This window comes from Leptodactylus fuscus, chromosome 1 (assembly GCF_031893055.1).
Source record: "Leptodactylus fuscus isolate aLepFus1 chromosome 1, aLepFus1.hap2, whole genome shotgun sequence".
Taxonomy (NCBI): Eukaryota; Metazoa; Chordata; class Amphibia; order Anura; family Leptodactylidae; genus Leptodactylus; species Leptodactylus fuscus.
In genome coordinates this window covers 197,621,705-197,647,978 of record NC_134265.1, presented here as the reverse complement: position 1 = coordinate 197,647,978, position 26,274 = coordinate 197,621,705, and the positions used below count along the sequence as shown (strand labels likewise).

Here is a 26,274-nt window from a genome sequence, read left to right as displayed (position 1 = left end):
TATAATATAAAGCCTTGTCTACTCATTTATTTAGATTCCTATTGCTTCTTATAATACTGACATGTAATCTCGCCATTACGGTCACATATAATGAACAAACGGAGATGACATCACGGGAGCGACTCTCCTGGAAGTGTGATGTGGCTGAGAGGGGATCACCATGTCTGCCATTTTTAACTTCCAAAGTCTGTTGACGGTGATTCTTCTGCTAATATGCACGTGTGCGTATCTCCGAGCCATGGTTCCAAATCTTCTTGACAAAAACAAAACTGGAGTACTTGGCATTTTTTGGAAGTGTCACATATAATGACCCTAACAAATATCCTAATGATACAGGGCACAGGAACACTTACTGGTAGTGTGCAGTCCCAGCTAAGATGCATCATTCCTGCCCTTTCATCCTTATCCAATGGACAGTCTTATATAAATTATGTCACTTATGTCCCTTCAAGCCTAACCAACATGCTGATCCATATAAAATAGATCCCCCCTCGTTCCTTCAACACTGTCCAACATACAGTCCCATACACAATATGTCACTGCTGTCCCTATATGTCTATCCAAAATGCAGTCCCATATACAATGTCACTCCTGTCCCTATATGTCTATACACTATGCAGTCCCATATACAATATGTCACTGCTGTCCCTATATGTATATCCAACATGAAGTCCCATATACAATACTAGCTGGTACCCGCGACTTCGTCTGCGGTGATTGTAGAAGTGGGTATATACAGGCGCGGGTAAGGTTTTCGTACTGTGTATAAGGGACATTGTATGATTTGTTATTTTCCGCCAGTACATGTAAGTTTTGGGCACAGGATACTCTTGAGTAAGCAACATAAAGTCTGGCCCTGTGCATGACAGTTTAGTAACTCCATGTGCCTCTTATTAATAGCAATTAACCCCATCATGTCCCTCACATTAACCCCAGTGTAAGAGTTACTGATAGAGATGAGCGAGTACTGTTGGGATCAGCCGATCCGAACAGCACGCTCGCATAGAAATGAATGAACGTAGCCGGCACGCGGGGGGTTAAGCGCGCTGGCTACGTCCAAGCGGAAGTACCAGGTGCATCCATTCATTTCTATGGAGCGTGCTGTTCAGATCGGCTGATCCCAACAGTACTTGCTCATCTCTAGTTACTGATATGTGAGAGACTTGGAGGTAATAATTAAGTATCTTCATTACTGAGGTCTTTTATTAGTACCTCCATATGTCTCACATATTAGTAACCTTTATATGGGGCACACAGGGGTTAATATGAGGGACATGATGGGGGTTATTCCTATTAATGTGAGGCACATGGAGTTACTAACACTAAACTAATAACCCCAAATGCCTGACATTAATGAGAATAGGAAGTAAAGGAAGGGAGCTGTGTGTTTCTTACTTTCAGTTTGCTAGCAGCTTCGGCAGGAGCTATCACTATAGCAGGCAGAGACTTGAGCGACTAAGCTCCACCCCCTGGGTTTCCTGCACATCTCTCAAAGGGGAGTGTCCTTATGCCTCAGCTCTAGCAGAGACTTTATTTATCTCTTGCAGGTCGTGTGCTGCTGGCATGCCAGTGAAATATGGCAGGAGTGCCACTCTTGGCATGTGTGCCAGGGGTTGCTGACCTCTGCTGTAGGGGGTAATATGAATTTTGTGGCTTGCTATGGTCCAAAGTGTGTGAGATTGCAGAGATAGTGATGTGAGTTTGGGTTTTGTGGGGGTCCTGGGAAAAACGTATGTGCGCTATTGTGACGAAAAGTAGCCTATTGCGCAATCGAGTGTAGGGACTATGTTTGTGGAAAATTTCAGCCAAATCGGTGGAGCGGTTTTTGCGTGATTGACCGCCAAAGATCCGAACATCCAAAGGGTCCTGGGAAAAACGTATGTGCGCTATTGTGACGAAAAGTAGCCTATTGCGCAATCGAGTGTAGGGACTATGTTTGTGGAAAATTTCAGCCAAATCGGTGGAGCGGTTTTTGCGTGATTGACCGCCAAAGATCCGAACATCCAAAGGGTCCTGGGAAAAACGTATGTGTGCTATTGTGACGAAAAGTAGCCTATTGCGCAATCGAGTGTAGGGACTATGTTTGTGGAAAATTTCAGCCAAATCGGGGTCCAAAGTGTGTGAGATTGCAGAGATAGTGATGTGAGTTTGGGGTTTGTGGGGGTCCTGGGAAAAACGTATGTGCGCTATTGTGACGAAAAGTAGCCTATTGCGCAATGGGGTGTATTAACTATGTTTGTGGAAAATTTCAGCCAAATCGGTCAAGCGGGTTTTGCGTGATTGACTAACAAACATCCGAACACACAAACTCACAAACATCCAAACTCACAAACTTTCACATTTATAATATTAATATTAATATATGTCTATCCAACATGCAGTCCCATATACAATATGTCACTGCTGTCCCTTTATCTCCATCCAACATGCAGTCCCATGTAAAATGCATTACTCCAGTCCCTTTATACATATCTACCATGTAGAATACAGCACTTCTTTCCCTTCACGGCTATCCAATGTGCAGTCCCATGTAAAATATATCTCTCCTGTCCCTTCCTCCCTATCCAACATGCAGTCCCATGCAAAATGCATTACTCCTGTCCCCTCATGACTATCCACTATACAGTCTCATGTAATAGATGTTTCTCCTGACTCTTCATCACTAACAACAGGTAGCCCTTCATTTTTATCCGACATGCAGTCCCATGTAAACTATAGCTCTGTAGTCCCTTCACCCCTATTCACCAGGCATCCCATGTAAAATACATCACTGCTGCTCCCTCATTCTTATCCCACATGCAGTCCCATGTAAAATGAATCACTCCTGCCCCTTCATCTCTATCCACCATGCATTCCCATGTAAAATGCATCTCTACTGTTCATTCATCCCTATCAACAGGTAGTCCCATGTAAAATACATCACTCCTGCTCCCTCATGCCTATCTAACAAACAATCCCATGTAAAATAGTAGACTCCCGTCCCCTCACGTCTATCCACCGTGCAGTCCCATGTAAAACAGTAGACCCCCGTCCCCTCACGTCTATCCACCGTGCAGTCCCATGTAAAATAGTAGACTCCCGTCCCCTCACGTCTATCCACCGTGCAGTCCCATGTAAACCGTCCCCTCACGTCTATCCATCGTGCAGTCCCATGTAAAATAGTAGACCCCCGTCCCCTCACGTCTATCCACCGTGCAGTCCCATGTAAAATAGTAGACCCCCGTCCCCTCACGTCTATCCACCGTGCAGTCCCATGTAAAATAGTAGACTCCCGTCCCCTCACGTCTATCCATCGTGCAGTCCCATGTAAAATAGTAGACCCCCGTCCCCTCACGTCTATCCACCGTGCAGTCCCATGTAAAATAGTAGACCCCCGTCCCCTCACGTCTATCCACCGTGCAGTCCCATGTAAAATAGTAGACCCCCGTCCCCTCACGTCTATCCACCGTGCAGTCCCATGTAAAATAGTAGACCCCCGTCCCCTCACGTCTATCCACCGTGCAGACCTATCCAGCACTACATCGCTACACGTGCACCGCTCCACCTGTAAGCCTGGAGGCCACGCCCTTCTCCTGAGAGGCCCGCCCCTTCCCATGACATCATACCTACCCGGAGCAACTCCATTCTAGACACGACCCACTATGGGCACACTTGTTGCTCCCCAGTACCCAAGCAGAGACTAGGTGAGGGCTGGCTGTGGCGCCTCCCAGAGTTGGGAGGTGTGTATGAGGAGGCTACATATGAGCTGTGCCTATATAACACGGCAGAGTAGCGGCCACTTCATAGGCAGTCGCATACAGAAGAGCTACACGACGACCTGCCAGCTGCACCTCAGGCTGTAGATGCCAGGCGGACTCTGCTATAGAAAGTAGGTGCCCAGCCCCCCGGCGCGGCTACACAAGGCTGCACTGCCCGGACAAGGAGCTACAGGTGGGTCAGCAGAGCCGGGAACGTCATCTATGTGATAGATAAGTAGCCATTGCTAAGTGTATGTATCCAATGCAGATCTGTGCAGCAGTCACCTCCTATCATCCTCACCCATCTGCCTATTGTTGGATCAGTCTGCAGTTCTTCCTATGGCAGTCAATACAATGCAGCAGAGCTGAGTTTACCATTTGGCACAACTCCTCCTGATGTCGTGTTACCTGTGCTTTTCTATAGGACTGCATTGTTTTATAGTGATTGTGACTAGGAGCTACAGCTCTATTGTGACACGTAACACCATAGGGCCAAGTTTTCACACAGCCCTGGACTTGTTCACGCTGCTCATTGTCCTGTTACCTAGCATAGTCTTCATTATTTACGCTCTGTATTCTTTCTAATTGTGGATACAGATGATGGAATTGTGACACTGTACAGACAAGGCGGTGTGAAAGGGTTAACAGTTAAAGGTACTCTGCTACATCTATAATCTCATCATTAACAGAAAGAAATTGTGGAGCGCCATTGATTAAAGTTGTCCATTGTCTATTAGTGAGCGCAGGCTGACAAGCCATCATTAGCCTTCCATAATGGCAGTGCTGTCACCGTCCTGTGACCTGTGAGTGGCAGGTGGGCAAAGCACAAGACTGATATAGTGGACAGGTGAATGGCAAGGGAGGCAGAAGAGAGAGACGCTGTTTACCAGTGCCAGCCTGTGCTACATATCTCTTCTAGGCAATATGACCAAGCTTTCTTTACGACCACTTAGCTGGATTTTCTTTGTATGTAAGCTCTATGTGCACTTTATCGCCTTATCCTTTTCTCCTATTAGAGAAGTCATTTTTATTATCAGATCATTCATAGCCAGGGGGAATACGTGAAATGATATATTACCACAATAACAGTTTGATTTCATTCATGGACAGTTTTAATAATGCTACAAAAATCTTTGGCTTGCATTGATACATAGAGCGGAAAGTCCTAATCATTATGAACAGGTGTAATATTGCCATTATTAGCCATTATTTAGATCATAATCTGGATATTTGGAATAATTTCTCTAAAAGATCTGTGTAAGATCTGTACAAATCCATTAATGAAAATGGCAAATGGCTGATAGTTGACCTCACTGCTGTGAAATGCGCAGTTGGAAAGAATCAAACATCACGGCATAAAGAAATGGATGTGTTAAAAAGCATACAAGAAAATTATGCAGAGATTTTCTGACCGCTCTGGTATCATATTTATTTCATCCACAACTTACAAAAGATCTAATTTTGCATGATACCTAACAAGACATATATCCTGTGACAATTTACATACTGTTTTATGACTGCACATAACTGTGTGTTTTATAGCTACTACTACGTAAAAAAAGCACATAAATGTCATAATGTAGAGATCATACAGGTACAAGAGAAGCAGAAAAGCATTGGAGAGCTACATCTGGCACTTGAAAGAATCCTTATCTATAAAACATCATAAGTTCCTTTCATAGAAACCTCTGTAAACACTTTGAAATATGATACAAGCACATAATAGCTAATATTTCTGTATAGCTCTATGGATACAGAATATTACAGATGTAACTTGTAGATCCTAATGTAAAATCTGTGACAGGGCATCCACCTACCATGTACCGTATATAATACTGGTATCTTCTTTTGTGCTTGATGGGTCGTAAGGTACAAGGGCCTGGGTCAGACTCTGTACCCTCTCTATCTACATGTACATGTTTATCATTTTACTGTTTATCTACCGTGATCCATGCTTCTTCTGTAGTGATGTAGATTATTCAACCACCCAAAATCATGCAGCCTTGTCCAAGAGCATGCAAGCAGCATATTATCCAACCAACAATCACTTTCTGAGCAAATTTTTCTGTGAAAAATACCTTGAAAAGACAATAAAGGGCATACAGTGAAACCTCTCCAGAAGATCACTCCTTTGAGAAGACCCCCCCCTTAAAGGGAGTCTATCACTGTCCCCAGCTGTTTTAAACTTCTGCAGTAGTGCTGTAGATGCTCTTAGCAGAATAAAAAAACATATCTTTCTTATGTTTCAGAGCCCCAGTGATGCAGAGAAAAAGCACTTTTAAAGGGGCCCTATCACTAGATTTTAGCTATTTTAGATAAACATATGCCTGAATAGCCTTTAAAAAGGCTATTCAAGTCCTGCTAATCGTTTGTTAAAAGACCCCCCCCTGTTTTAATTAATTACCTTTTAAACGTATATGTAAATGAGCTCTCCGTGCACTGTGGGCGTCCCGTGCACCCCTCATGTCATACTCTGTTCACGCCCTCCTCTGTGGTTCTTGTATGTAAGTCCATCCTCCTGCTTTCAATTCACAGGCTCTGTCTGTCTCTTCCCTGCTAGTGGTACAGGACCGATGATGATGTCACTACTGCTCTGTGATTGGCTTGTCCCTGTGATGACGTCACTACAAGGTCCTTCTAAGTAGTGATTATGCAGAGCAGGGGCTGCAGCTCCCTTTTTCTATCATAGCATAGATCTACTGTGCACATGGAGATCTATGATAGACACAGGGATAGACACATTTTGCCCACAGGCAGTTCTATATACTGCCGGAAAGCTGACAGTGCGCTGAGTTCAGCGCACTGTCGGCTTTCCCGATCTGGGCCCAGTGTGAAGAGCTTACGGTCCCGGTACCGTAGCTCTTCTATGGTCAGAGGGGCGTTTCTGACACTCAGTCAGAGACGTCCTTCTTCACAGCACAGCCAATCGCGCTGTGCTGTGAGAGCCGGGAGGAACGCCCCCTTCCCTCCCTGATAATGCTCGTCTATGGACGAGTACTGCGAGCAGATGGAGGGGGCGTTCCTCCCGGCTCATACAGTACAGCGCGATTGGCTGTGCTGTGAAGAAGGACGTCTCTGACTGAGTGTCAGAAACGCCCTTCTGACCATAGAAGAGCTACGGTACCGGACCATAAGCTCTTCACACTGGGCCCAGATCGGGAAAGCCGACAGTGTGCTGAATTCAGCTCACTGTCAGCTTTCCGGCAGTATATAGAACTGCCTGTGGGCAAAATGGTGAAAGGTCCTCTTTAAGATTCATTTTAAAGATGAGAATCTCATCCTTAAAATGTTACCAAGGTCTTTATGATATCACTTATAGTTGTGGAGCGATTCACTGTTGAATACGCTATCTGGCATTGAGATCCAATTGCAGATCTCAATTCCTGACAGTGTTTTCAACAGTGAATCACTCCATAACTATAAATGCTATCATGAAGCTCTTCATATCCTTTTAAAGATGAGATTTTCATCTTTAAAATGAATCTTAAATCATCAAGATAGCTGCATCCATTCCCAAGATATAGGGCTCGAAAATGCCCCCCCGTCTAAGGAAGCATCTTATGAAATGTAGTAGGAAGAGGAGGGGGGATGAGCAGCCCTGCAGACAGCAGAGAGAAGAGGAATCTTTCTCATCTCTGTACATAACCTGCATGTGACCTCAGGAGGGGGTTAGCAGGGGCTTTCAGTCCTTGTTAACCCCTCGCATGCCAATCAGAGAGCATACTATACTCTCTTAATTGTCACATACAGGTATAATGTAATTCCCCCCCCCCCCCCATCTTACTAGACTATTCTTATGTAACACCCTCTAAACATAACCAGGAAGTTCATTGGTGCTGAGACCCAGACGTTTACCATTGTCCAGGTCGCAGTGCCAAAAAAAGTCGCACATACACAAAGTTTACATTTCACCCAATTAATGTCCTGTCCATACCTGAGCTTTCTACAGTAAAATACGCTTCTAGCAATATCCTTTACACGTTAAAATAATAGTAATAAGGATTAATAAGGATAAAGTTTTAATAGGGGGATAGAAAATAATATTTTTATGTAAACTCCTATTTAATTTGCATGCACAAAATGGGTTGGTGCATTTCTGCGATTTGGGCTATTCTTTAACACCCGCCCCTGTAAATATATACATGTGTGGTATGTATGAACTCCTTACATATTGCAGATTTTTGGACAGTTTATTTTGTTTGCTGAAAGAGATTGCTTGAGATGCACTTTAGTGACAAATTTGAGTTTTTGTGCAATTTTTGCTTGCAATCTCTGTTTGCTGCAAAGTTACATGAAGGTGGTTGTATATCCGAAATATTAAATTGTGTTTTTATGTATGGTATGCTGTGAAATCTCATAAAAGTTAGATTTTGGTATCAAAGTCACAGTTTGCTAGCTGCAGTATAGATTTTTAACATATTAGTGAATAACAGCAAAATCTTGCCTGTCTTCTGTATCAGTGTTTTTGGGAGTTCGAGCTCTTGTTGTAGTTGATATTTGCGGTGCATGTAGTATATATATATATATATATATATATATATATATATATATATATATATATATATATAGTCCTATGAAAAAGTTTGGGCACCCCTATTAATCTTATTAATCATTTTTAGTTCTAAATATTTTGGTGTTTGCAACAGCCATTTCAGTTTGATATATCTAATAACTGATGGACACAGTAATATTTCAGGATTGAAATGAGGTTTATTGTACTAACAGAAAATGTGCAATATGCATTAAACCAAAATTTGACCGGTGCAAAAGTATGGGCACCTCAACAGAAAAGTGACATTAATATTTAGTACATCCTCCTTTTGCAAAGATAACAGCCTCTAGTCGCTTCCTGTAGCTTTTAATCAGTTCCTGGATCCTGGATGAAGGTATTTTGGACCATTTCTTTCTACAAAACAATTCAAGTTCAGTTAAGTTTGATGGTCGCCGAACATGGACAGCCCGCTCTCAAATGATCTGAAAACAAAGATTGTTCAACATAGTTGTTCAGGGGAAGGATACAAAACGTTGTCTCAGAGATTTAACCTGTCAGTTTCCACTGTGAGGAACATAGTAAGGAAATGGAAGACCACAGGGACAGTTCTTGTTAAGCCCAGAAGTGGCAGGCCAAGAAAAATATCAGAAAGGCAGAGAAGAAGAATGGTGAGAACAGTCAAGGACAATCCACAGACCACCTCCAAAGAGCTGCAGCATCATCTTGCTGCAGATGGTGTCACTGTGCATCGGTCAACTATACAGCGCACTTTGCACAAATAGAAGCTGTGTGGGAGAGTGATGAGAAAGAAGCCGTTTCTGCACGTATGCCACAAATAGAGTTGCCTGAGGTATGAAAAAGCACATTTGGACAAGGCAGCTTCATTTTGGAAACAAAAATTGAGTTGTTTGGTTATAAAAAAAAGGCGTTATGCATGGCGTCCAAAAAGAAACAGCATTCCAAGAAAAACACATGCTACCCACTGTAAAATTTGGTGGAGGTTCCATCATGCTTTGGGGCTGTGTGGCCAATGCCGGCATCGGGAATCTTGTTAAAGTTGAGGGTCGCATGGATTCCACTCAGTATCAGCAGATTCTTGAGAATAATGTTCAAGAATCAGTGACGAAGTTGAAGTTACGCCGGGGATGGATATTTCAGCAAGACAATGATCCAAAACACCGCTCCAAATCCTCAGGCATTCATGCAGAGGAACAATTACAATGTTCTGGAATGGCCATCCCAGTCCCCAGACCTGAATATCATTGAACATCTGTGGGATGATTTGAAGCGGGCTGTCCATGCTCGGCGACCATCTAACTTAACTGAACTTGAATTGTTTGTCCAAAATACCTTTATCCAGGATCCAGGAACTGATTAAAATCTACAGGAAGCGACTAGAGGCTGTTATCTTTGCAAAAGGAGGATCTACTAAATATTAATGTCACTTTTCTGTTGAGGTGCCCATACTTTTGCACCGGTCAAATTTTGGTTTAATGCATATTGCACATTTTCTGTTAGTACAATAAACCTCATTTCAATCCTGAAATATTACTGTGTCCATCAGTTATTAGATATATCAAACTGAAATGGCTGCTGCAAACACCAAATTCCCCCTACGCCAAACAGCAGCACAAGATGGGGTATTCCTGCCCCTGTGTGCTGTTAGGACAGGTGGAACTTTTAATTAGCTAACAGTTTTTCCCCCTATAAGAGGCCAGAGCGACCTCCTCCCCCCTGTGTTTTTTTCTGTCCTGTGCGACTGGACAGGTGGAGGAGGCTGTGGCCTCCTCTATGGTTTAGAATAAGGTGTCTTAGATCCTTTCTTCTCTTTTCCTTCTTTCTGAGTGAAAGATCTAGGTTTATACTGCAGTCTTTTGTCTTACCTGCCTTGTGCAGGTTACTGACTTTTTCAGCTGCAGTTCATTTACTGCCCTACAGTAAGGTAAGCCGTGTCCTCTTTCAGCTTTCCCTCTGTGTTCACTGCAGAGACTAAAAGCACTAATTTCTATTGCTATGGGCACTCTGTCAACTTCACAATATCGAAGTCGATTCACCGCCATTATGGTAAGATCCAACCAAATTTTTGTATTTCTTGCGGTTTTTCAATGTGCATTTAATTCCTAAGCGGGGACTATATGCTGTGAACCTAAAAGAAGGGTTCATATACCTATGTACTATCATTACTTATTAGGTGCATATTTGCTTATTGCTCACATGATGGTGGATGCTCTAAGGCAATTTGTTGTAAGGTTATGCATGTCTGCACTGCTGTCAGTACGGGGTCCTCCAGCTAGGAGCCCTTCATTTATTGTTGTCATCTCCTGGGTGAAGGAGTACATGCAGATTTCTGGTAAGGTTCCCTCTCCCAGTTTTCATAAGAGGTCTTACTTAGAAATAGAAGCCCTAGTGGCTCAAGCTGTAGGGTTACAGACTTGTATGCCTGAATCCACAGTATCCTGGGTTCAATCCCAGTTGCACTTTGCATTTGTGATATGAAAAAAAAAAAAAAAAAAGTTAATAAGGTACTTGTGGTTCTCATGGTCCATTCACATGGAGAAAGTCTCTAAACTTCATGCTGGACTCTGTCTGCTTGAAAATCTCCCTCCTCTAGGTGGGAAAAGATCATATCAGCAGTGCATTATTTATAGGTGATACAGCGGGTTTCCATCCTAACTGCCAAAGGTTACTGGATCTTATGTCAGGGTCTGCAGTTGCAGTCCCTTGGGCCATATAGCGCATGCAGCCTGCAGAAGGTAAGTCTGAGGCCTGGAATCACAACCCGTGGGGCCTGGAGGGGCTTCATTTTAAGGGCTGGATGTCCATGTCCAGATAGTCTGGACCCTGTTGACCACAGAGACAGCCCTCTCCGGTAGAGAGCGCATCTACAGGAGATTCCCATACGGGCAATGAGGAATTGGATGGAGGAGGCTGTGTCATCCAGCTGACAAAAAACTCAGCAGTCTGGGTCAAGCCAATTTAGTTATTCCTCAAAATTTGTCTTTCATCCAGGTGGTGTTCCATCTTAAGGACGGGATGTCCATGGTCCAGCTAGCGCTGGACCCTGTTGACTATAAACGCCCCTCTCTCACTAGTGGGGCGAATCTAGAGAAAAGTTCCATAGGAATAAAGTGGAATTGGATGAAGAGTTCATGGTCCAGTTTACCTGGACCCTGTTGCCCACTGATGCATCCCTCTCTGGTGGAGAGTGTCCACGGTCCAGCTAAGGCTGGAACCTGTTGACTACCTATGTCTCCCTCTCTGGTGGAGAGCACATCCAGATAAGCGTTCCATAGGAGGAACATGAAATTAAATGTAGAGTCCATGGTCCAGTTTACCTGGACCCTGTTGACCACTGATGCATCCCTCTCTGGTGGAGAGTGGCCATGGTCCATCTAACGCCAGACCCTGTTGACTACCTATGCCTCCCTCTCTGAGGAGAGCACATCTAGATCGGCTGGGTAGGCTATTTGGTCTCATCATATGTCCGCCTGATCACGGCTTATCCAAGATCCATCGGTCCTTCAACTTGTTCAAGCCAGACAAATACGTAAGGACCCTCCCTCTTCAGGGCATCAAGCAACTTTATCTAGACAGCTCTCCCATTCGGCAAATCCTTGGCCCCCCACACCTTCACAAAGGTAGTGGCCCCGGTCGTAGCCGCCCTGCGCCTCCAAGGGATCTTATTGTCCCATAACTAGACGAATGGCTCCTAAAAGCCCGGTCAAAGGAGGTGCTTGCCACACAGTTGGAATCCACTGTGGCTTTCCTAAATGAGCTGGGCTGGCTAATAAACTGGCAGAAGTCAGTAGTGGTTCCATCTACCCTGATTCAATTTCTGGGTTTATCTTGGATTCTCTCAGCATGATGATCTCCCTGCCTCCTCCTTGGAAGGAGAAGATTGGTCAAGCGGCTCATCACCTATCCACAACCCGGAAGGTTACTATCAGGACCGCCATGAAGGTCCTCGGTCTCATGTCCGCAGCCATCAAGGCCGTTCTGTGGGCCCTATGGCACATGCGCCCCTTACAGTGCGAGATCCTGAGAGTCAGGAACCACAGTCCTTCGGGGCTACAGAAGCCTATCCAGTTATCCATCAGAACCCGTCGATCACTGGCTTGGTGGTCCCAGCTCAGAGACGGGAAATCCACGGTCCAGACATCCTGGACCCTGTTGACCACAGATGCCTCCCTCACAAGATGGGGAGTGCTTCTGGGGGAGACCCCGGTACGTGGGACCTGGAACCAGCTTAGAGAAGGCTCATTTGTCCAACTGGCGAGAGCTCACTGCGGTGCACCGTGTGCTTCTAATGTTTGCACCCCACCTGCAAGGGAAAGCTGTGAGAGTGAGAACAGACAACTTAACAGCAGTCCGATATCAGCAAACAAGGGGGGAACCAGATCCCCCTCGCTTCTGCAGGTGACAAATCTAATATTCTCCTGGTGGAGAGGAATCTTTCACAACTATCAGCGGTTCATATTCAAGGTGGGCTGAACATCCTTGCGGATCAGCTAAGCAGAGGCCTGGTGATGACAGGCGAATGGTCCCTAAATCCGGACATCTTTCATCATCTCACTGAGCTGTGGGGTCTCCCCGAGGTGGACCTGATGGCCACCCAGTACAACGCCAAAGTGACGAGGTTTTGCTCCCTCTACCGGGAAGACAATCCTTTGGCGGTAGATGCCCTGTCAATACCTTGGAGGTTCAAACTGGCATACGTTTTTCCTCCTATTCTGATGATTCCGAAGGTATTGGCGAAACTCAGGCAGGACCAGACTTCGGCAATAGTGATCATGCCGTTCTGGCCAAAAAAGGGCATGGTTTACCCACCTCATCCTAATGAGTCAAGGGACCTACTGGAGGCTTCCACAAGTCCAAAACCTGGTAATTCTGAACTGACAGCTCTGCCAGGACCTGGACAGGTTCAACCTCATGGCCTGGAGGTTGACCGCATCGTATACGGAGATAGACGATTATCCCAGGCCGTTCTAAGAACGTTGGCCCATTCAAGAGCGGATTCAACTAACAGGAGTTACCAAAGGATCTCGGATAGGCAGCTTAATAACTCTGCTATCGAATCGGTCTTGGAGTTCCTACAGAGTGACCTGGATAAGGGGCTAACTCCAGCTACCCTGAAGGTTCATGTTTCAGCACTTTCCGCTCTTCTAGGGACCTGGTTATAACAAGATCCTCTATTAAAGTAATTCCTTAAAGGGGCCTCTAGGCTCCGCCCTCAGATGCAGCCCCCTGTCCCGCAATGGGACTTGGCTGCGGTTCTTCAGGGGCTTTGTTCTCCCCCGTTTGAACTCTTAACAGAAGTGGACTGGAGATATCTCTCCTACAAGGTAACCTTCTTGTTGGCAATTACCTCTGCCAAAAGGATTGGAGAATTACAAGCTTTGTCTGCCTCGGAGCCATTCATTACCTTTTTCCCTGATAGGGTTCAACTTGGGTTCATCCAGGGATTTTGTCCTAGGGTCGCATATATCTGCACATATATTTGGATTGTACAGCTTCCTTTCGAAGAACCTGCTCATCAATACCTACGGCCGTAACAAAGGTGTTAAAGCCACCCTGTCAAGATGGATCAGGGAGGCCATCGCTTGCTCTCTTCGCGCTCAAGACCTACCAGTACCGGAATTGGACCAACTTCCCGGTCAGAGAGACGCTCGCTCTCCTTAGAGCAGATATGTTCCGCTGCTTCCTGGAGTTTTCATCTGATGTTCGCCAGACACTGCAGATTGGACTGGCGCAGCTCAGAGGCCACAGCCTTCGGACATTCTGTCTTGGCATCTGCTTGCCAAGATCTCCCACCCTAGTTGGGATTTTACTTGCTAGATCCCCATCTTGTGCTGCTGTTTGGCGTAGGGGGAATGGAAGATTATAAAGATAATCTGTTTTCCCTTAGCCCAAACAGCAGCACAAGGCTCCTTCCCATTGTTTATGGTAATGTTTGTATTGTTATATTGCCTTTTATACTTTTTGACTAACACAGGGGGGAGGAGGTCGCTCTGGCCTCTTATAGGGGGAAAAACTGTTAGCTAATTAAAAGTTCCACCTGTCCTAACAGCACACAGGGGCAGGAATACCCCATCTTGTGCTGCTGTTTGGGCTAAGGGAAAACAGATTATCTTTATAATCTTCCAATATTTAGAACTAAAAATGATTAAGATTAATAGGGGTGCCCAAACTTTTTCATAGGACTGTATATATATATATATATATATATATATATATATATATATATATATGTACATTTTCTACATCTTAAGCTATTATTTTAAATGTATTTTGTATGTGAATGTGAGATAGAACCTGAGTTTTAGGTGCAAATATGTGTTTTAAGGCATTTTTTCAAAAAAATTATTTGTGTTTGTCGCAAAGTTGAATAAAGGTGTATGTAGCTATCGATGACCCATTGAGACATATGTAGTCTTCAGGTTGCCTACTTTAAAAAAAAATATATAGGGTTTAGGGGTTCACTTACTTTTCATGGTGTGTAATCCCTACATTTTATAGGATGATACTTTTTTTTAACATTTCCAGCTTCAAAGCAGAATTTTGTTCCTTCCAGTTCTAGTGATTTTCTGAAGACACGTGCATGCGGTGTAGGCATTTGTGATATGTATGAACGCTGCACATGTTGAACTCTTATTTTTAGGAGGTTTGGTGCATATAATTTATTGTTTGGTTTACACTTTTAGCAACTAATATACATTTATTTGCATTTTTTCATAGAACATTCACTTTAAATCAAAATTGCATGAAGGTGCCTGTTCGTCTACAATACCAAGTGGCATTCTGATAATGCTGCAGGTGTCTACTTTAAAAAAAATATATAGGTATGGGGGGTGGGGGGGGGGGGTTGGATGATTTTTTTAATGTTCCACTTTAGGTCTGATTTGTTCATCTCAAAACTGTGAAAATTGTTCCGGCTATACACCAGCCTACAAAAGAGAGAATTTGCAGACTGGCTGGGAGCCCTTAACAAGGCTCCCGGCTGTCATGGCAACGGGGGGGCGATCCCTGCCAAAATGGCGGCGCCCATGCGCCGCCGGGAAGATGGCGCCTCCGGCGCCTTTGACAGCAGCGCCGGAGGGGTTAATGCCTCCGATCGGTTCGGGGACCGATCGGAGGCATTAGAGCCGGTTGTCTACTGCTTAAAGCAGTAGACACCCGGCGGCTATGACGGCCACCCGGCTCCCGGGCGGTTGCCATAGTTACAGACCCGACACGCGCCGTACTATTACGGCGCATGTCGGGAAGGGGTTAATAATTCTGGTGCATCTTACAAGCTCCAGTGTGCCAAAACTAAAATCTGTATGGAGAGCAAGTTAGTAAATTCTGGTGAAATCACCAATTGGGGACTTCCCTAGTCAGGGAACCATTCACCCGATATCGTCGGATATGTGACCAGCAGCAGCCGCCTTCACATCCCCAGTTGGGAAGAAAAAATACCAAGTGCAAATCGACCAACTCAGTGCCCTTCCAATGGGGTGGGGACCACCAAATAAAGCACCGCGCTAGTTCCGACTTGAAATATGTGAAACTTTTATTGAAGACACCACAGAGCTTGCTGTGCTGTGGTGTGTCTTCAATAAAAGTGCAAGTGCTGCGGTGTGTCAAGTCAGAACTAGCGTGGTGCTTTATTGGGTGGTCCACCCCCATAGGAGGGGCACTGAGTTGGTTGATATGCAATTGAAAACTAAAATCTTAGTAGTGTTGGAGTGGATGTCTAGAGCCCACCAGTGGAATTGATTCTACTGCTACTGGCACAGAAAACATTTTTAAAAAAGTCATATCACTTTCCTTGCCCCATCAGATTTATGATCGTTTACGCGAGTTTTATAGCATAAATGAAGCCTGAATTTTACAGAGGTAAAGAGCTGGTGTGGAGTTCTGTTCAGGAGCATGGACCCCAGAGGATGTGCCTAATTTATAACAATAAATTGTATAACAATAAATTAGGCTCAAACTCCAGCAGAAGGAAAACATGGTTCTTGATAAATTATTCCTTGAAGTGTCATTTAATCCATCGCAAGGCTGGCATATTCAGGGTAGAATTTGGCCCTGATTTTGAGGTAGAATTACCTGAAAATCAGCACTAAATTCCTATTTGTAAAGATCCACTTCTGGCTCCCACATATTATAAAGCTGCCTTTCCTGGCCCCCACATGGTATAATGCACCCTTTCCTGGACCCTAAATAGTATAACCGCTCCTTTCCTGGCCCCCCGCATGGTTTGAAGCCCTTTATACTGATGCTAGCATAGTATATTGCCCCTTTACAGGCTTCCATAAAGTATGTAGCCCCCTTTATTGTCCCCCACATGGTATAATGCTCCCGATACTGACCCCCCCCACACCTGGTATTATGTATCCATATTTTCCTCAGTACTTTCTGCCTTTACTGGCCCCTCACACAGCAAGCATACTTACTACCCCTGTAGTGGCCACCATACAGTAACTGCTCTATTTACAGCCCGACATACAGTGACTTTAGGCTTCTACTTGCTGAATTGCTCCAGCAGATAAAGGCCACAATTCCCATTCGTTCTCCATGGGGCCCTGTGCGTCACACATCAATTTCCCATGGTGAATAGCATCAGCGATGTCGTGGTGCTGCAGGGGGATTCGCCAGTACTCTGGTGGATCAATCCAAGCCTAAATCTAAGACAGTCAGGGTTTGGAGTTGATTTCAGGTATAAATCTGGGGTGAGTTGTAGAAATTTTGATGGGCTGAGGCATCTCTGCCGTGGACATCCTTGATCTCCATCCTGCTTGTAAATGGCCCCTTTTGTGCCAAAAATCTGGTATGCTTATTTTAGTAAATACCTCTATTGTTCTTTAAGCGTTTCTTTTTGAATATATCATAAAATCAGGCTTCATGCTGCATGTGACAATTTCTTTTCTAAGGGGAAAATATGAAGTAACATATATTTAAGTTTGGCGTAAAACATGCTGAAAGATAAGATTATGCTCTGAACACAAAACCTATAGCAAATTGAAACCCCTTAACTATATTAAAATCAGTTTATTGTTGTTTGCAGCATTCCCATTTCTGTTGTCTTAACCATTCTACTATATAATGGGAGCAGACTCCCTTTCATATATACAGCAAAACTGAAATATATGATCAGAAATGTGTTAGAACAAAAGAGACAAGGGACACACGGGTTAAGCAGGCCATACACTTTAGATACGGTAGCTCTCTTCTGAATAAGTTTGTTTTGCCAACAACAATTATCCCTAATCCCCCCCCCCCCAAAAAAAAAAAGGCAATAAAAAACATCCATTGGATGAGCCTGCATGTATACTCATTTTAGGATTGAGAAGTCTAAATGTAGAATCCAGTGGCGTAACTAGGAATGGCGGGGCCCCGTGGCGAACTTTTGACATGGGGCCCCCTCGACACCGAAGATCTCAACCGAGTCCCTCTTACGCATTCCTGCGCGCTCTATTATGTTCCATAGTGGCCCCTGCACACAGTATTATACCCAATAGTGGCCCCTGCACACAGTATTATACCCAATAGTGGCCCCTGCACACAGTATTATACCCAATAGTGGCCCCTGCACACAGTATTATACCCAGTAGTGGCCACTGCACACAGTATTATACCCAATAGTGGCCCCTGCACACAGTATTATACCCAATAGTGGCCCCTGCACACAGTATTATGTCCCTTAGTGGCCCCTACAGGACTAAATACTGTCACGTCACCCGCTGACCGCTATACCAGGACAAATTGTGGATATAAAATCTGGTCCTGTGCATTACAATTTAGTAACTCCATGTGCCTCATATTAATAGCAGTTAACCCCATCATCTCCCTGACATTAACCCCTGTGTGCCTCACCATAAGGGTTACTGATATGTGAGAGACATGGAGGTAATAATAAAGTATCTTCATTATTATTACCCCCATATGTCTCACACATCAGTAACTCTTATGGTGAGGCACACAGGGGTTAATGTCAGGGAAATGATGGGGTTAACTGCTATTAATATGAGGCACATGGAGTTACTAAAACACAAGTAATCACCCCATATGCCTGACATTAATAAGTAACCCCAGTACGTACCTGTGTAGCTTTAGTTTCATTTTCCTTCTTCCTCCAGTGCAGGACGGACGGCAGGAGCTCGGCAGGGATAAGCCCCGCCTCCTCCTCTCATTGGTGGGCAGAGGACAGCAGAGAAAGGGAGGGGGGAGAGAGGGGGAGCGTCCTGAAGCGCTGACAGGAGCCAGAGCTGCAGCTCCTGTGTGTCAGCCGTTGCTGCAGCTTCGGGGCCCCCTGTTGGTGGAATACTTTCGAAAAGACCTCCGAGAATAATGATAGCAGCGGTAGCAGCTGTCACCGGGCCCCTAATGTCCCGGGCCCTGTGGCAGCTGCTACCGCTGCTATGGTGGTAGTTACGCCACTGGTAGAATCCTTCAATGGGATGAATGACTGACAGTCAAGAAATAAACCTCCCCCCATGATCAAATCACATACTTGTATCTTCAGTTCCGAGGGGATGTTCATACTTCCATTGTGAATGTCTGTTGCTCTCATCTATCATAGGGTGAGTACAATGGACTTTAACAGCGAAAGAGTAACAGACGGAGCCCCCTCCATCTGTGTTCTTTCCCATTGACTCTAATGTAAACAACATGAGAGGAGAGTCCTTCCATCATGTTTTTTTTACTTTTGTGATATAAGAAAAAGTCCTGCATGCACATAAAAGAATGAAAATGAACACAGAGGGACACCAGACAAAGTGGCTCCATATGCATTCTACAATTTATGTTCATTGCTGTCATCCTATACAGTAATGGTAGTGTGAATCTACCCGAACAGTACATACCGTGTTTCCTCGAAAATAAGACAGTGTCTTATATTAAATTCCTGTCCTAAATATAGGACATGTCTTATTTTCAGGGGGATGTCTTATGGAGCAAGGGACAACCCACTCCATAAGACATGCAGGAGGTTGGGGGAGGGTAAGCTACTTACCTTCCCAATCTTCATAGCAGCGCTGGTGCTGCTGTTGATCGCTACGGCGGAAGTGGTGGGAGGGGTTTAGCGAGGCTGCCGGCAGTTGCCCGGAGAGCCTCACTTTGTGGGTACTGCAGCCGGCTGAATGCTGTGCACTGTGTTCCATGTGCACAGGAAAGCCGGCTGCTGCCTCTGCTGTGATACCACTGTTCTGGCTGCTGTGGGATGAGCTGGGAGAGCCAACTCCCCGCAGCATATGCACAGCGGGCATCTCCCAGCTCATCCTACAGCAGGGACAGTGGATACAACATACAGTATCACAGCAGGGGCAGCAGCCGACTTTCCTGTGCACACAGAACATCACACACAGCGTTCAGCTGGCTGCAATGGTTTTTGGGGGATGGCTTATTTTTGGGGGTGCCTTATATTAGGCAATTAAACAAAAACCTCCCCCATGCCTTATTTTCGGGGGATGACCTATTTTCAGGGAAACACGGTAAATATGATATTAGTGACTTCTCTTAAAAGTTGCAGGTACCATAAAAGAGACATGCTTTCTAGGTTGTGTGTTGGTTGATGTGCAAGTAGTAGATACAGCACAGTATATCACAATGAGATTCCAGGTCACTTAACCCTTTCGCTGCCAAGGGTCTCTGGAAATTTTGCACCTCCAGTAGCCAGAGCAATTTTCACAGTTTTGAGGTGGACAAGTCCAACCTAAATTGCAACATTAAAAAATCATCCAACACCCCCATACCTATATATTTTCTAAAAGTATACACCTGCAGCATTGTCAGAATGCCACTTGGTACTGTATACGAACAGGCACCTTCATGCAATTTTGATTTAAAGTGAACATTTTTTTTTTTTTTTTTTTAAATGCAAATAAATGTATATTAGTTGCTAAAAGTGGAAACCAAACAATAAATTATATGCACCAAACCTCCTAAAAATAAGAGTTTAACATATCCAGAGTCCATTCATATCACCAAGGCCTAAACCTTTCTGTATGTATCCTCAGAAAATCACTAGAACTGGAAGGAACAAAAATCTGCTTTGAAGCTGCAAATGTTAAAAAAAAAGTATCAACCTATAAAATGTAGGGATTACACACAGTGAAAAGCAAGTGAACCCCTAAACCCTAAATATTTTTTGAAAGTAGACAACCTGAAGATTACAAATGTTTCAATGGGTCATCGATAGCCACATCCACCTACATGCAACTTTGTGCCAAACACAAATAATTTTTTTTAAAAATGCACTAAAACACATATTTACTCCTAAAACTCATGTTCAGTCTCAGATTCATATACAAAATGCATTTAAAATGATAGCTAAATGTGTAGACAATGTTTATATATACTATATGTACTGCAAACATCAACTACAACAAGAGCTCGGACTCCCAAAACACTGATACAGAAGGCGAGCAGGATTTAGCTGTTATTCACTAATATGTTAAAAAGCTATACTGCACCTACCAAACTGTAACCAAACAGCGCACTGTCAGCTTTCCAGCAGTATATAAAACTGCATGTGCCCGATTTGATGAAAGGTCCTCTTTAAAATGATACCAAGTTCTTTATATTAGCACTTACAGTTATGGAGCGAATTGCTGTTAAAATCTCTGTCGGGAATTGAGATCTTCAATCGGATCTCAGTGCCGAATAGCATTTTCAACAGAGAATCGCTCTGTAACAATATGTGCTATCATGAAGTTCTTGGTATCATTTTAACTCCTTCCCGCCGATGGCATTTTTTGATTTTCGTTTTTGGCTCCCCTCCTTCTAAACCTTATAACTTTTTTATTTCTCCGCTCCCAGAGCCATATGAGGTCTTAATCTTTGCGGGGCAAATTTTTCTTCATGATGCCTCCATTAATTATTCTATATAATGTACTGGGAAGCTGGAAAAAAATTCTGAATGGGGTGGATTTGAAGAAAAAATGCATTTCTGCGACTTTCTTACGGGTTTTGGTTTTACGATGTTCACTGTGCAGCCAAAATGACATGTCCCCTGTATTTTGTGTTTCGTTACTATTCCGGGGATACCAAATATATATGGTTTTATTTACATTTTAACCCCTTTAAAAAAATCCAAAACTGTGTTAAAAATTTTTTTTTCTGACAGCCGTAACTTTTTTTATAGGTCCGTGTACGGGGATGCATAGAGTGTCTTTTCTTGCAGGGCCGGGTGTACTTTTCAGTTATACCATTTTCGGGAAATGCTATTGCTTTGATCACTTTTTATTCAAATTTTTATCAGAATCAAAACAGTGAAAAAACAGTGGTTTGGCAATTTTGACTATTTTTCCCGCTACAGCGTTTACCGTACAGGAAAAGTATTTTTATAGCTTTATAGAGCGGGCGATTTCGGACACAGGGATACCTAACATGTATGTGTTTCACATATTTAACTACTTTTATATGTGTTCTAGGGAAAGGGGGGTGATTTGAATTTTTAATACTTTTTTAAAAAAAATTATATATTTTTTTACTTTTTAATTTTTTTTTGCATTTATTAGACCCCCTAGGGGTCTTCAACCCCAGGGGGTGTGATCACTAATGCTAATGCATTGCAAAAAATCATCATTTCTTTTGCAGGCTGCATAGACCAGCCTGCAAAAGAAAGAGAATGCAGACTGGCCGGGGAGCCTTTACAAGGCTCCTGGCTGTCATGGGAATGTGACGTCGGCCCTGGAGCTTGCTCCAGGCGCCGGCGATCACCGGCAAAATGGCAGCGCCTGTGCGCCGCCGGGAAAATGGCGCCTCCAGCGCTTTTGACCAAGGCGCCGGAGGGGTTAATGCCTCCGATTGGTCCAGGGACCGATTGGCGGCATTAGTGCTGGGTGTCATAATTAAACATCCAACATCCGCCGTACTAGTATGGCGGATGTCGGGAAAGGGTTAAAGATGATATTCTGATCTTTAAAATTAATCTTAAACCATTATGATAGTCCCTTTCAGTCCTGAGATATTGGCAATAGAAGTAAGGACGTACTAGATACGTTCTGGACTACAGAAGTGCCACCCTGGGAGGATATAGAGCTACGTCCTCGGCAGGGAAAAGGTTAACCCTTACGTGATGCAGACATTTTTTAATTTTGTGCTTTAGTTTTTTACCAGTGTGGGGTAGGTAGCTTGGTAGAAGCAGTGGTGCAGACTCAACTAATCAGAGACAGAGACACATATTTTGCAGCAAAAAACGGTTTATTTAAAAAACAGCAAAATAAATAAACCTTTACGTCAGGCCCAGGATAAGCAAAATAAAATACAGCTTTAACTTCAGGCCAAAAGGCAAAACAAAACCTGCTCGCCTGAGCGCTAACTAAACAGAAAATACTAACTGTACGTGTAGCTTACTACCAGCGACAAGAATCAACCAAAATAACATAATACCGTAACACAAGGCTCTCAGTATCAGGAAAGACTCAGCCACTTCCTCTCCTCCCAGGATCTGCCCTGAAGTGCAGGCTATGCAGCTTTTTATGGCCCAGTAGCAAGCCTATGAACCACTCCTGGGCTGCAGCTTATTCAAGATCTGCCCTGGACTACACATATGTCAGGAATCTGGGGGAGATATACCGTGACTCCAGCACTCTGCCTGTCACCGTCTCACACCATCTACATTCCAATAATCATAACTTTCAAATTTTTCTGTTTACAGAGCAACATGATCAACCAAATTTTAGTTTGTTTTTTCTTTCATGTTTTAATAATTTATACAAATTCAAAGTTTGGAAAAATGAAAAAAAAAAAATCTTTGACTCATGATTTCAGTGTACAGAGCTATGTAAGGTTTTTTTTTTTTTTTTTTGCGTGACGATATGTAATTTTTATTGATACCAAGTTGGTTAATGTATGATCTTTTGATTCAATTTTTTTAGAGAGGCAAATTGGCATTTACAGTATGGAACATATTTTATTAGTTTCAGCATTTTCGCATGTGCTTAGGTTTACTTATATTTATTTATATTTATATGATACTAGCTTTTACCCGCGACTTCGTCTGCGGTGATTTGAGAATTGGGCGGACACAGACGTGTGAAACTGTAAAAGTGCTTTAAAAAGTTTGATGGGCTAGCAAATGTGATGTGATGTATTATATTGTGTATGTAGTGATACAGACAATGTGATGTGTTGTATTGTGTATGTCGTGATACAGACAATGTGATGTGTTGTATTGTGTATGTCGTGATACAGACAATGTGATGTGTTGTATTGTGTATGTCGTGATACAGACAATGTGATGTGTTGTATTGTGTATGTCGTGATACAGACAATGTGATGTGTTGTATTGTGTATGTAGTGATACAGACAATGTGATGTGTTGTATTGTGTATGTCTGTGATGTGTAGTGGAAAGCTATATGTAAATGTGAGTGAGTAGAGTGAGGGCTACTCCTGAGGTGACAGTAAGGAGTGTGCAGGCAGGTTGAGGCAGGAAATGCCAGGCAGTGTGTGTGTGAGTCTATAGCTGGGGCTAGGAGTCCTGCTTTTGTGAGTCTCCTGCTAGGAAGGCATGTTGTTTAGTGGCACCAAAAGTAGCCTGTGACTCAATCCTAAGGGAAAACTATGTTTGTGGAAAATTGCACGCAAATCCGTCCAGGCGGTTTAGCGTGATTGAGGAACAAACATCCAAACAGCCAAACATCCAAACACACAAACTTTCACATTTATAATATTAGTAGGATGTGATATATAGAAAGGGGGGCTCACTGAAACTTTTAGGTTTTTCAATTTTTTAAAAATATTTTTCAAACCATTTTTAAGGTTTTCTTTTTAACCCCATAGAGGTCTTGAATATCTTCAGATCACTTGTGCCATAGACTGCAGTATTAGTGTGTTGCAGTTTATGGCAGATTCACTATGCAACTATTGAAGCCTGCTGAAAATATCCTGCTACAAATCTTATAAAGCTATATATCACAGGGCTCAGCATCTCTCTCTCTCTCTCTATCATCTACTGCTCAAGTGATAGGTTTGCTTTAAATCCTGTGGCGCTCACCTGGCATTGGTACACTAGGTAATCCTCTGGTTTCAAGGATTGACTAGAAGTAAAATGAAAGCAGCTTCATCTAACAGTTAGAGATTCATAAGCTGTCCCTTCATCAATAGATCCCCATATGTTCCTTTGTGATAAAGTATTTAAAATTGAAGAAATAGTGCGGTGTTCTGGCAAGATAATCTCAAATAGCATCCATGATTCTACCTAGTGCTTGATAGCATAAGGATATAAAACATGTACCCATAGTCTAGCCAAATTGTACATGTTGAAGCTTCTCAGGGAACCCATAATATATCCAGCTATTACTCACTTATCTAGAAATATCCATTTATCCAGATCCTGATATCTTAACTATAGCACAATCCTAATATAAAGCAGCAATATAATTTCCTTTATATGATTTCCTTCATTTATATAAACTTAAAAAAGCTGAATGCACTGCTCCTGCCTTCTGTACCTGATTATTCAACTTGACAGCAATTGACTCGCTACATTTTGCAGTGTGCAAAATCTTTCTGTCCGACAAGCATCATCTCCATGTCTGGCCTCTATCCCCTGTGACCTTTTCATTCGATGTGTCATATTCAAGTGACCAGTTTTGTCTGACATTTGATTAGTGACTAGTTCATATGAAGCAGCTATGTAAGATTTTCAGCAGTAGTTGTTTTCTCCTTTAGGCCAGGGCCCCACGGGCTGGAAACGCTGCAATTCGCCCGTGGTAAAAGCACCGCAGGAAAAATCACGGCTTTATACAATAACAGCAAAGTGGATGGTATTCATGAGAATCCCATGCCCACTTTGCGTTAAAATCCGCAGCGCGAACACGCTGCAATTTCCAAAACTGGTGCGATTTTGGAAATCGCAGAATGTTAATTATATCTATGGAAACATCGGCGGCTTTCCTGTTGATATAATGGGAACAGAAAGTCCATGATGGAAACCTCCGTGAACTTTCTGTTCAAAGTGCTGCAGGAAGAACCATGATGCGTTCCCGCCATTGTTGTTCCCACAGCGCTTTAGTGCAGCGTTTCCGGTCCGTGGGGCCTTAGCCTTAAAGAGGATCTTTCACCACCTCCTCCAATTCAGGTTCTTATTACCTGCTAATAGCTGTCGCTCCACTGATTCCAGCACAGTTTGAATTTTTTCTCTAGCCCGCACTATTCCCAAGTAACAAGTACAGTTCGTTTTGGTGCCTCATGTGCCCTTCTGACAGTAAAGAGTCTAAATTACATATTAGGCACTGAAACTAACAGCATTGATTGTTCAGGAATGGTGAGGACTAGAAAAAAAAATCCAAGTGTGTCAGAATCAGTGTAACAGCAGCTATTATTTACTGTAAATAGCTGAACTTGATGGAGGTGGTGAAAGGTCTTCTTTAAAGAGGACCTTTCATGGTTTGGGGCACAGGCAGTTCTATATACTGCTGGAAAGCCGTCAGTACGTAGAATTCAGCGCACTGTCGGCTTTCACCCAGGGATGAAGAGCTATCGGTGCCAGTACCGTAGTTCTTCATCGTCAGAAGGGTGTTTCTGACAGTTTGTCAGGAACGTCCTTCTGCACAGCAGCGCCAATAGTGCTTTACAGTGAGACCGGGGAGGAACGCCCCCTCCCCCTGATAGTGCTGGTCTATGGACGAGTATTGTGAGCAGAGGGAGGGGGCGTTCCTCCCCGCTCACACTGTACAGCGCTATTGGCGCTGCTGTGCAGAAGGACATTCTTGACAGAATGTCAGAAACGCCCTTCTGACTGTGAAGACCTACTGTACCGGCACCAATAGCTCTTCACTGGGGGCACAGATCGGGAAAGTTATTAGTGAATAAGCCTGTTCTATATACTGCCTGTGCCCCAAACTATAAAAGGTCTTCTTTAAAGAGGACCTTTCACCACCTCCATCAAGTTCAGCTCTTTACATTAAATAATAGCTGCTGTTACACGGATTCGTTTTTTTTTTCTGTTCGTTTTATGTAGATTTTGAGCCCCAAATAGGGATCACAATGGACATTTTTTTTTCCTATCAGTATGTTTTTGTAGAATGGGAGGAAATTCAAGCAAACACAGCGAGAA

General features: G+C 43.6%; 1 protein-coding gene across 1 annotated transcript in view; it reads left to right on the top strand.

Annotated features, from left to right (window-relative positions):
- The first annotated feature begins 3,747 nt into the window (after positions 1-3,747).
- Positions 3,748-26,274, top strand: part of C2CD4C (C2 calcium dependent domain containing 4C) — a 39,733-nt gene continuing 17,206 nt past the window's right edge. Inside the window, exon 1 of the mRNA XM_075281499.1 lies at positions 3,748-3,930. The gene's annotated coding sequence lies outside the window, so the exon portion shown is untranslated. The remainder of the gene's footprint in view (positions 3,931-26,274) is intronic.